The sequence below is a fragment of the Arvicola amphibius genome, chromosome 7 (genome assembly GCF_903992535.2).
Source record: "Arvicola amphibius chromosome 7, mArvAmp1.2, whole genome shotgun sequence".
Lineage (NCBI taxonomy): Eukaryota > Metazoa > Chordata > Mammalia > Rodentia > Cricetidae > Arvicola > Arvicola amphibius.
The window spans coordinates 30751513-30764050 of NC_052053.1; the positions used below are offsets into that span (position 1 = coordinate 30751513).

General features: G+C 40.6%; 1 long non-coding RNA gene across 1 annotated transcript; it reads right to left on the reverse strand.

Annotated features, from left to right (window-relative positions):
* Window positions 1–698: 698 nt before the first annotated feature.
* On the reverse strand, window positions 699–10429 carry LOC119818520. Its single transcript, XR_005286145.1, has 3 exons — window positions 7954–10429; window positions 2210–2305; window positions 699–1401 (listed from the first exon to the last, which is right to left on the reverse strand). It is a non-coding gene; the product is annotated as an uncharacterized LOC119818520 (long non-coding RNA).
* Between the last annotated feature and the right edge of the window lie 2109 nt (window positions 10430–12538).

Here is a 12538-nt window from a genome sequence, read left to right on the forward strand (position 1 = left end):
CAGCAATGAGGGAAATTCCTATCTTAGATCTGCCTTTGGAGGTGTACTTGATCAGTTTGGAAAGAAGAGTAGCCCAAGATGTGCGAGGACCTTTAAACAATGTGCGCCCCCAAGACTACAATCCACTTACCTATCCTTAGAGAAGGGAGGTAGGGGTCGCATGGCAATCCTGCCTTGGAAGCCTCTTGTGCATTATGATGTTTGTTTTTTTTTTTAAATTTATTTATTTATTCTGTATACAATATTCTGTCTGTGTGTATGCTTGCAGGCCAGAAGAGGGCACCAGACCCCATTACAGATGATTGTGAGCCACCATGTGGTTGCTGGGAATTGAACTCAGGACCTTTGGAAGAGCAGGCAAGGCTCTTAACCTCTGAGCCATCTCTCCAGCCCCGCATTATGATGTTTGTGTCATGAATCTAATTAATTAGTGAAGGTTTTAATGGTTTAATCATCTGGGTCATAATAGGACAACAGAGTGCATAGCACTGGTCACCTAAAACATCATAATTGCTTCAGCTAAACTAAACTGTCTCTCAATGTATGAGACTTCTTCACTGCCAACATTCTTTCCTGTAAGTTTCTTACTAAGGTAGTACTGGATCTATAGTACCACATAACATAATGCTGACATCCTTTCTTTCTCCAGGAAATAAATGTGTGTGTGTGTGTGTGTGTGTGTGTGTGTGTGTGTGTGTGTGTGTATGTGTACAAAATGCATGAATGTCTCCCTATGTATGCACTATGACAATAAGACCCCCCTATTGAATTTACTAAATTTGATGGTCAACTGGATTCTGCGAATAATGGGTCATGACAGAGAAACCTCAAAGACAGACTTAAACCACACATGTAAAAACAACTCTGAGGAATATTCCAGTGGATTTGTCTACTGGATTTGCCTAAATCTTCCCCTCTGGTAGCCCACAAGACTTTGCCTAAGCAGAGGCTAAGCTTGTTTGCCAAGCCAAGTCTGCAAGGCTGAGGGAGAGGCACAGTTCAAAGACAGACAGGAAAATGGCTAGGGTTTTGGGGGGAGGTAGAGTGAAGGGATAAAAGGCAATAGCTTAAAGCATCTCTCCCATGGACATAGTTTCATTCAACCAAGAGAAAAGGGAGGTTAAACAGATTAAGATGCAGTTCACAGGTTGGTTTCCAGCCCACTGTGAGGCCAGGTATTTGTGACACATAATTTCCCCTGAATTCTCTCTCTTGAGCTCCTCTGCTTGTGAAGGCACACAAGTGGAAAAGCCATCAATAGGCTGTTGTCAGGTCACTCAGCACGTAAGCAACTGTGGGTTATTCAAATCACTTCTCTTCTCTTCTGTCACATAGGACCAAGTCACCTGGTGCCAGGAAGACTGCTCGGTGATGCTCTGGGAAAGACATCCTTTCTCCACCCTGCAGAACAAGGGTCACATGGCGCTTGGGGTATTAATAATTATTATATCTACTCCAAGTATCTTTTTACACTGCTACACTGTAAAGGCTCAAGAGAGGAAGGAGCCTGTATTTCTGTTCTTCTGCAGACCTCCATAGCCATGTATGTCCCAGGTGCAGCCTGGGAAATTGCAGCAGCTTTTATTTGGTGTTTGTGAACCACCCTGCCAAGCCCTAGCTAATAAGAGATTCATAATTTAGGAAAATTAGAATGATCGTAGAATAAATCACAGATTATGATGATTATAATAAAGGACTTTTTCATACACTGCTGCTGCAAGACCTCTAGAAGATTCTATTTCATCTATCATTTGCTGAACATGACCTGTTTCAAGTACTAAGTTGAGTTCTGGGTATATAAATAAAGAAATCAAAGTATATGCTAGTCAAGGAACTCTAGTTGAGGTCAAAGAAAGTGCTAGAGAAAGAACAGGAGAGGCAGCAGATGTTTGGGACTCAGGCTTGGGGTGAGCATATGTGGTTTATCCTAGGGGGATCTATTCTAGTCACTACAGATAGGGAAAACTACAGACTAATGAAGCAATCTTACTTGTCTAGCTTGCTGAGCCAATGAGCAGCTTGCTGGTGCCTGTCCTACTGAACCAGTCTCCCCCTGCCCTGAAACTTCAGCCCACTTCCACATCCAAAGAGAAGGGAGGGAGGGGATTCATGACAATCCTGCCTTGGAAGTCCCTTGTTCATTCTGATCTTTGCGTTCTCTACCTAGGTGTGAGCAAGCACCCACTGTGACACTGTGAGCCACACTTACGGCCATGATTTCCCTTCCAAGATGGGCTGTATCCACCAACTTTGAGTTAAAATAAGTCTGTCCTTCTTCAGTTGTTTCTTGTCAGGTCTTTGGTCACTATAAAGAGAAAAATAGCCAAGAGGGTAAAGAAGCCAGGTCAAAGTCCTTGGAACTTTGAAAGCTCCATGTCCCGAATACCTACACAGTCCTCATTGTATGCTTTCCCACTCATTCCAATTTGGATTGAAATCATGAGATAAGCAAAATATACAGCTATGCGAACCCCTAATAGATAAAATATCTTCATTTGAGCAATGGTCTTGTTTGTGGACGTTCTGTTTTAAATTGTTACAATTTTGCATTTTCCCTGGTATGAGAATGCCTCTCACACTCTTTAAAATCACAGTACATAGCCACTGTCCCGTTGCCTAGCCCTTTCATATAAGGTCTAATTCCTCCACAATTACAGCCTATAAAGAAATCAAGGAACGCTTTTTGAAATGTAGACAACATGAGGAAATACAGCTCTGATGTCTGTGGTCATTCAGCCAGTGAACTGAATTTTGTTAATCGTTTAGAGGATATGCATCGCTTATAAAGCTTTTATAAGGTATTATAATTTGACAAAAATGCCCTGCAACTGAAGAAACGGTTCAATTGAGAAAAATACACTCCATCAGGATCAAATATCATAAAGGAAAAATGTACATCAAAATCTTCTGATGTGGAAATGCGGTTTCTGTTCCCTAATCCGGCTCTAGCTTTGTAATTAACAATTAGAAGTGCCTTAATAATAACAAACAAGTCCTTAAGACCTTAGCATGTTTGCTGAAAAATGATGCTTTGATTTAGAAATTGCTTCAGACAGTCCACCAAGATGTATGCCTTGAAAAACAGCCGCATGTCCAGACTCTAACCTTTAAAAGATGAGAGGAATTATCTGAACCTGTAGCGGCCCCAGCTGCTGTGTTCCAACGTATAAATATTCCTGTCTTTGACTGGCATTTAGCAGTATAAAAGAAGAATGATGTCCTCCATTACAGCAAGGAAAGGATCATCAATCCAGTTTACATGAAGATTTTCTAGGCTCTTGCGTCAATCACTTCATAAAATTATTGATTAAAAGAAGTCAAAAAGAATAGCATAAATAATGGAAACACATGGAAAACCTGCACACACTCTGTGCTTTTGGGCTTAGGATGCAGGTCTCAATTCAAATTTAACCTTCAAACACAAATGTCATCGAATGTATTATCATTTTACTGAGCATCCAAGGGCCATCAATTGCCTCTGTCGACTTAATACACATTTAGAAAGATAGACACCAATATAGGAAGTATAAAGCCCTAGATTCAGATGCTTGTGGTTTTATTTGAATTTTAGATTTATATGAACATTAAAATGAGAATGTACTATATAAACAGAGCTTAAACAATTAGCACCAAGTAAGTGACTATACAAAGCAGATATATCAGTGATAGGAATTATCCTCCCCAGAAGCCTTTTGGATACCCTTATATGTCAGCAGTTCTCTCTGTATACTGAGAGTAATTATGTCTTATTTCTAACACCATAAATAAGCTTTGCTTGTCTGCACCTCCCTATAAATCAAATCCTATAGACTGTATATGTGGTTCTATTGCTTAACTGTGTTAACACCAACAACAATTATCTGAATCCATTCACAATGGCTAAAATGTAAAATTAAGTATCTTTGAATCAATTTTGCTAAACAAGAGGCAAATGTCTACAATGAAGACTATAGCACAGTGATGAGAGCAGTCAAAGTGACTACAAAAATGGAAAGACAACCCGTGTTCATTGAGTAGAAAAACCAATAAAATATTTTAACACCTAAAGTGATCTCAAGATTCAATGCAACCCCTATCATACTGTTAAAAGCATTTGCCACAGAGTTAGAAAAACAAATCCTGAAACTCATTCATATTCACACACATACACACACACACACACACAGGCCAAGACATATTGAACAAAAGGACAAACTAAGAGGTAGTATACCAATTAACTTCAAAATATACACAAAGCTATGAACATCAGACTCCACAGTATTGGCTTAACAACAGAGACAGACACCAGAGAAACAGAATGGAGAATATTGAAGTCAACTCAAACACAGTGAATATGTTTTCAACAATAGCACTAAGGGTACACAGGGGAAGAAATAGTTCTTTCAATAAATAATTCTAGATTGCATATCTTCACTCATAAGAAAGAAGCTGCACCCTATCTCGTCAGCTACAAAAATCAACTAAAAATGGGATTGAGACTTAAATGTAAAAACAAGAAACCATAAAACTATTTAAAGAAATTGTAAGGAACGAACTTTGGACATTGGTAAGGGCAAGAAGGTTTTGATAAGACCTCAAGGGCACAGAAGACAAAAGCAGTAGAAGGTCAAATGGAATTTAATCAAGCTTTTAAACAGAGGTTCTTAATTTTAATAAACTGAAAACAACAAAAGCCTCATCCTTGGCAGTTTATTCCTTTTTTTAAGCCCAGCACCATAAAGAAAGCAGTGGAATTAATTTTTCCAACTGTCATTAGCTTCTGCCTTTCTCTGTCACATCTGTGGTGTATGCAGGACTAATTTTCTTTATCTTGTGACGTAATGCTCCTCTTTTATTCTGTTCACATCAACATCCAAGTGATACTGAAAACGTACATTTCTTCGCGGCTTTGCAAGGCAGAATGACTTTCATCCCAAGTCATGTCTGAATGTGTGAGTCCGCCCTCCTCCTCTTTCCACTGGCTCTGTAGGTCCTCATCTAGTCTTGCGTTAACAAGTGCTTTTGTCTATAATGACAGCCTTGTAAAAGACTAGTCACCTACTTTCCAGTGTTTTTCACTCGACCTTCTTCAAGTATATTTTTGCTGTTCCTCCTCCTTTGCTTACCAGGGAAAGTTCGAAGGAGTATAGCAATTTGTGTAAAACAATTCTGCTTATGTTTTGATTTAGGTGTCATTGATATACAGATCTGGGAGACGAGTATCATATTAGAACTATGTCACATCATTTATTTAAGTCACTTTTAATTTACCTTTGGTGATATTTTAATTTATCTATAGTATTCTTGAAGCTACTAGATTTAATGCAATTATATACAAGTTTTATTATATAAATTTAATTCTGTTTACCAAATTTAATTTAGACTTAATCCCAGCTCAAAATGCAACCACCATGACATTTTTTGAAGCTTAATTTCTGTTTGATTTTGATGAGTTGACTTGCACCGGGCAACATATTCAATGTCATATAAATTCTAATGCCTTGGCTATAGTATCCTGCTGGTGTTTGCCTTCACAACCATGCTATGCAGTGTCACTTAGTGAAAACTACAATTTCTAAGTCCAAAGTCTTGTAATTTTTCCTTTACTTTTTCCTTTCCGTATTTCCCACATTCTGTTAATTGAAAACATCACTGGAATATTCCTACTTTTCACGGTTCTCTATGGAATCATCACCATCCACCAGAATGGCCACAATATACTGTTACTGGCCTCTCTGCTCCCACATGGCCTCTCTCAACCACTGTGCAGCTATGCTTCAGCAGTGAGGTGGCAAAGCTAAATGAAACCGTGCCATTCATTTCTTCAGAGGGGTTGGCTTAGTGCATCCCCCTCAGCAGAAACTGAAGATGTCAGATGTCACAGAGGTCTTGCTTGATGGGCATCTTCATTACTTCTCTTACCCTCTTCTCTGGCTGTTTGGTCCTCTGCTCCAGTCCCTCTGCCTGATTCCTCTTCTGCACCTATCACAAATACTCAAGGCTGGGACATTTATAGAGAAAAGAGGTGAATTTGGCTTTTAGTTCTGGTTCATGAGCATAGTGCTGACATCAGCCCAGCTCTGATGAGGGCCTCTTTGGTCACATCACAAGATGAAGAGCTTGACATGAAATGGCTACATGCAAAAAAAAAAAAAAATGTGTGGGACGGGCCTCATTTTAACAGTTCACTCCCAGAACTAATTCAGTCCTTGAGGCCAACATTAATTCTTTCCCAGGAATGCTCAGGCCAGCGTTAATCCCTTCCCAGAAATGCTCAGGCTAGCATTAGTTTCTTCCTAGGAATACTCAGACCAGCATTAATTCCTTCCCAGAAATGCTCAGGCCAGCATTAATTCCTTCCCAGGAATGCTCAGGCCAGCATTAATTCCTTCCCAGGAATACTCAGGTCAGAACAATTCCTTCCCATGAATGTTCCACTCACCTGTCTTCCACTGGGATGTACCTCTTGCAGAGGACACCTGTAGTGACTTTCTCTGTTCCTCCAGCCAGCTCCCAAATAATGACATGGAGACTTACTAGTAATTATGAAAGCTCGGTCGATATCTTAGACTTATTTCTACTTATCTCTTACCACTGAAGTCAACCATTCCTATTAATTTATGTGCTGATCCAAGGCTCCTTTACCTCATCTATGAACTGTCTGCCCTGCTTTCCTGCTTTTTTCATCTCTCCTTGTGTCCCTACCCCTCTTCTAAGAGTTCTCTCTGCCCCCAAAGTCCTGCATAGCTATTGGCCTTTTAGCTTTTTATTAAACTAATCACAGTGACATATCTTCACACGGTGTAAAGGAATATTCCACAACAGACATCACCTCAACACTGCCACCCTGAGGACTAGAAAGCAACACAGGAACCGTGCTCAAACCCCAACACAACCTCACTGCAGTGCTCCTGATTCTTAGACAAGTACAAAACCCTTGGCCACAGGACACTTGTTTTATTTTTCTGCTGGAAGCATTACCCTATTCCTTTCTAACATTTTTTCCAGAGAGGTGTTCCCTGATATACTTAGGGGTTCAAGTTCTTTGTGTCAAGAACACTGCCCATCTCCTGCTTTGCTTGGTTTCTGCATTTGTCAGTGGCTAAGCAGAGTTCATAGCTGATTTGTTTCTTAGTGACCCCTCTCCATCAGACTTAAGCATCCCTGATGAGTATGTCGGTAACAACTCTTGCCTCTCTGCTCTGCTGTGCCTTAGTGTCCAATACAATGGTAGGAATACACACGAAGCATTCTAACTGTGCAAATATTTACTTAGCTGATAGGGTATATAGTTTTAAAGCATCCTTCTAATCCAAGTCTGAGCTCCAGCAGGATTTATCAAAGAAAATTTCTGAAAGTAAGCAAAGTTAGAGAAAATTTAGTGAACTAATTAAAATAGTTATTAAACATTAAATTTATATTAAGACTATAACTGTATAACCTAATATATTTGGAAGGAAAGAATAAGGTAGAGTTTCCAACTTGGAGCAAAGAAGCTGGTTACATTTGCCCCTCCTCTGTGCTTTATCCCTAAGTCTTGCCTCTTCTCCAAACACATGAAGAACTTGGAAAGGTGCATGGCTTGCAAGAGCTCCATGAATGCACACTAAATTGCCTCCACATTTTCCTTTATCTTTCTTCACTCTTCAATTTATCTTGTTAAAAGACTATACTTTTAGTCGAGCATGGTGGCAAGCACCTATAAATCCCAGAATTTTCAGAGGTTGAAGCAAGGAGGTTGTGAGTTGCAAGATTAACCTAGACTTCAGAGCAAAACTCTGTATTATGGGTCAGTGTGAATAAATTAAGTATTTTGTTTTTCAGAAGCGTTCTAAATATTACCTGTTAAGTTGAAAACAGGTAAATTATAAAGATCAGATCAGATCCCAAGTGTTCTGTGTGAAATTGGTCTTATTATTAACCAGGGAAGAAGTCCTATCTAGTATTTACTACACAGTACATAAACATACTCACTAGGAAATGAGGGTGGTCATGGCAGCAGTAAGTTTTTCTTCATTCCTCTTTCTCTTCTTTCTTTCTTTCTTTCTTTCTTTCTTTCTTTCTTTCCTTTTCTTTTCTTTCTTCCTTCCAGCCTGAGAGATAATATTTGTAGAAAGACAGAGTTTGTAGAAGTCAGAGAGACAGCTCACAGTTAGAGCACTTGTTGCTCTTGCAAGAAGACCTGGCTTTGATTCCCAGCATTTCCTTGGTTGCTCTCAACCACCCACAGCTTCAGTTCTGGGATTCCAAAGCCCTCTTCTGACTACCACAGATACATGCATGGCAAGCTCTCATAGCATAAAATAAAGAAATCTAACAACCTCTTGAAAAGACTTTGCAATCCAAACCCACACTGGTGTGTAGCAGCTGCTTGACCTGTGCAGAGAGCGTCACCCCACAGTCGTGGAGGATTCTGATGCCAGCAAAGGTTGAACTGTATTGCTTACTCTTGTTATCCTCCCCTTATTCTTAGGCTCTGATGAGAGCTATAAAAATGGGTTAGCACCACTTCTTTTTTGGAGACTTTAATTAGTTGAATATTTTGTTTCTTTCCATGTGTAAAGAATTTTTTATATAAATTAAGTCCTTGAGTCCATAGGGATAAATGAGTCTCATGAGAGCTAAGTGAGATTTGGGGAGGCAAATGGCAATGAATGTAAGAGCTGTGATTTCTTCTCACATGCCTGATGTGCAGTCAACGTCCTAGGAAGTGGCTGAATTAAACCATGTGAGGTGAGAAATTCTCATTCGCTCATTGACGACTGTAACATTTGGGTTGGACCTTAAAATAATAAAAATGAATGAATGAGCAAGTGAAACACAGCTCTCCATGGTGCCCTGATGCAGCCATTTTTTACCCTGTGATCTTGTTGCATTGGAGGAAATGGCATAATCATATATTTTTAAATTAGTGTCCTATTTTAAATTTTAAAAATGCGTTATCTTATTACCAGGTATATTTGGGGTTCACAAAACCTAAGGAAGAAGCCTTAATATGTTTACTGTATTTTAAATATGTTTATCTTGTCGTTTCTATAGGGTAAATTGCAAATTATCAGGGTGACAAATGAATATGATCAAGTGATGTGTGGAAAATCCCTCCTGCGAGGATTAATCATCTCAATTATGCATCAGAGACAGAGGGCTGAGTTCATCCCCTCCGCTTTTCTCTGGAACCTTATGCAAGAGAATATCCATGGGAGGGGCATTACCACAAAATGGAGTGGCTATGACGTCATCTGCTATGAGACAGGAATTTGAGGAAACTGTGTTGACTGAAATTACCGTGATTTCATGAAAACCTTTAGAGAATTAAAGACTTGCAAAAGAGCAACTTGAACCTATATTTGGGAACTGGGGGAACTTGTGCAGCAGATTTGCTTCTTGGATGAGTAAATTAAGCCATTGTAAGGCAAATCACAACCTACACAATTTATCTATATTGTAGGAAAATAGCCTCCTTTCCAGCCTAATTCATCAGGGGCATTTCCAAAACTGCTGTTTTGGAAAAAGTCATTACCATTGGCAATGTTATGGTTTCAGGACTTCGACTAGGTAGTATTTCATAAGACTAGGTGAATATATGGCAAAACTAAATTTCTGCTTTGTTTCTAAAAGATTGCCAAATCAACAGTGATGAACTTAAATAAGCAGGATATCAGAATTGGAGTAATTGTTAGGACAAGTTGAGACCCTTAGAATATATGATCTGTCATAGACCAGATTGTAGGATATTATACTGCTCAGTAAATTTAAGAAACCAAAGCTCTGAATAGAATAGATGTCTGTATGTATGGGGCTAGGAAATGGCTGCTGATCAAAAGGAACCCATGCCTGACAATGCTTGGGTGGCCAATAACCTGAGACTAAATAGACCAGGAACCAAGGGGGACAAAAGCAAATATCACTGTTCTACTAAAGTAGACCTAACAAGATCCTACTAGACTCATAGATCAGTGCCTTGCTCAGCCATCATCAGAGAAGCTTCCTCCTGCAGCAGATGGGAACAAATACAGAGACCCTCAACTGTGCAATGTGCAGGGAGTGAGAGACCTTGGCCTACTCAATTCTAAATGGGATGTCTCCTTCAAATCCCTCCCTGCAGCGCTCTGGGAACTTTGTAGAAGAGGCAGAAAGATTGTAATAGCCAGAGAGGTTGGAAGACACCAAGGAAACAAGGACTTCTAGACACAACGGGGCTAATACACATATGAAATCACAGAGGCTGTGGCAGCATACACAGGACCTACACAGGGCTAGTCAGATAGGCTACCAGGACTGAGCAGGAAAGTGGACATAAGCTCTTACTCCTCACCCAGAGGGTATCTTCAACTGACAACAGCTCCCCCCAAAAAATGTGTTTTCTTCGACAGAACCTTAGTTGTATGAGGAAGGCCATTTGTTCGTCCCCTGCTTAGCCCCGAAATAATCACACAGAAACTGTATTAATTAAATCACGGATTGGTCCATTAGTGATAGCTTCTTATTGGCTAACTCTTACATATGAATTTAACCCATTTCTGTTATTCTGTGTATCGCCAAGTGGCTGTGGCTTACCTGCTAAAGTCCTGGTGTCTGTCTTTGGCAGGGCTCCATGGCTTCTCCCTGTCTCCTCCTTTCTTCCTCCCAGCATTCAGCTTAGTTTTCCCCACCCAGCCAAGTTCTGCCTTGTTATTGATCCAAAGCAGTTGTTTTATTCATTAATGGTAATCACAGCATACAGAGGGAAATCCGACATCACTTAGTGGCAAGCCCCATGCTCAGAAGTATATGGCTAACACAAAACGAACTCAATGGTATTCTTGGAGGTTTTTTGCTTTATAATGCTTATCCTAGGCTTTTGTTTTTGTTTTGTTTTGTTTTGCTTTTCAATTTTACAGGCATTCTGCTTACACGTTATCATTTCTGATTTTGTGTTTTTATGAGGTCTCTGTGTGGGGGAGTGTGTGCATCTCTTCGTCTGTCCTGTGTTCTTGTGGTTTTTGTTTGTTTGTGTTTTGGTTTTTTCTGCTTTATTCTTTTGTGGTTGTTGCTACCCGTTTGTATTTTAATGAAAGAAAGAATGAATGACTGTGGATTTCAGTGGGTGGGCAGGTGGGAGAATCTGGGAGGAACTAGGGAGGGAAACCTGTGAACACATTGTTAGATAAAAGGGTAAGCAAACAAAACAAAACAAACCTCCTATCTCACCAATGGCCTTTGTCAATGGCACAGTCCCTGTTTGCACCCTTCCATTGATGGCAATCACCAATTTAAAAATTGAGGCAGCTGCTGAAGGGGTTCAGAAGAGTCCCCAGAATAATAATAAGCATGTTTTAAGGGTCCCCAGGAGGAGGCAGCAGGGACAGTAGTAGTTCAAGAGGTTGAACAATACAAGCACATGAAACCTAGGGGTGGCAGGCTCCCTCCAGACCTTCAGAGGTGAGCTGGGGCCTCACCATAATCAAAATAGAACATCAGGAAAGTGATTTTGCCTTCCTCCCAGAATCAATAAGGAAATTGTATTTTCAAACGGTCTGTGGTGTAGAGTACAGGTTAGAAGGAGGAAAGGGGACCCCAAAATCCCCTCAGATATGAATAAGCCACAAGGAAGAGTCAGGATTATGACCCCCAATATAGATGCAATATAGGGCATAAGAAGACAATAGGCTTGAGAAATAAGAATGAAGGTCAGCGTCCTCTGAGACCGTATCCCAGACTCACGGTCCTGTTGACCAGAGCCACTGGCTGATACGTGATGCTCGTGCAAGCCCAGCACCACTCTTCAGAGCTATTAACTGTAAGTAGGATTCGCTGGTTCCGGTCACACTCTCTCTTCCACACTACACACAGCTGACTTCACAGGAGGCGGGGAAGGAAGAACTAGCCGTATGTCCCAACACGTGCACTCTACCCCCTGGAGCTGGCACGTGAGGGACAGTGGGAGGGTTGAGACTGCCAGCAGGCCACAGGTGCAAAGGAAAGGCTCACCCACTCCCCGTGGGCCCTGGGTTTAAAAGCTTTAAACACCTGCCAAATCTGCCGCCTTAACTAGCCTCGTCTAGCTGAGCAGACATCTCTCTCTCCCATCTGCTGGAAGGATTGCTGCAATCAATAAATAAACAGACTCAATCAAAACTTCCCCATAAGCAAGCCTGGGAAATGCACCATGTCCTTAGAAAGAACGCATTTGCCTTTTTATTTGCTGTACCAATGATGGACGTAAAGCCAGGTGTAATTATCCTGCGCATAAATGATCATTTTAGAAGCAACACAAAGATGTTTTCAAATTACATAAATACCAGAGCTGTGTTTTGCACTTGATGTCCTAGACTTTTGGGGAATTAACGGGGCTGGCAAATTGCAACCTGTGATCTCAGGGCAATCAGTGTCTCATCTGTTGCTATTATTGACACGCAGCCACATCCGTTTGTCTGGGTATGGTCTGCATTTGTCCTCAGGCTGTGACCTGGCAGATAGTTACCGCAATGTAATTGAATCACAAAGCCTAAACTATGCATTGCCTCTCACTTCGGAGAAAAAGCACACCATCCGCTTACATTTTCATAAGACTCGTTTT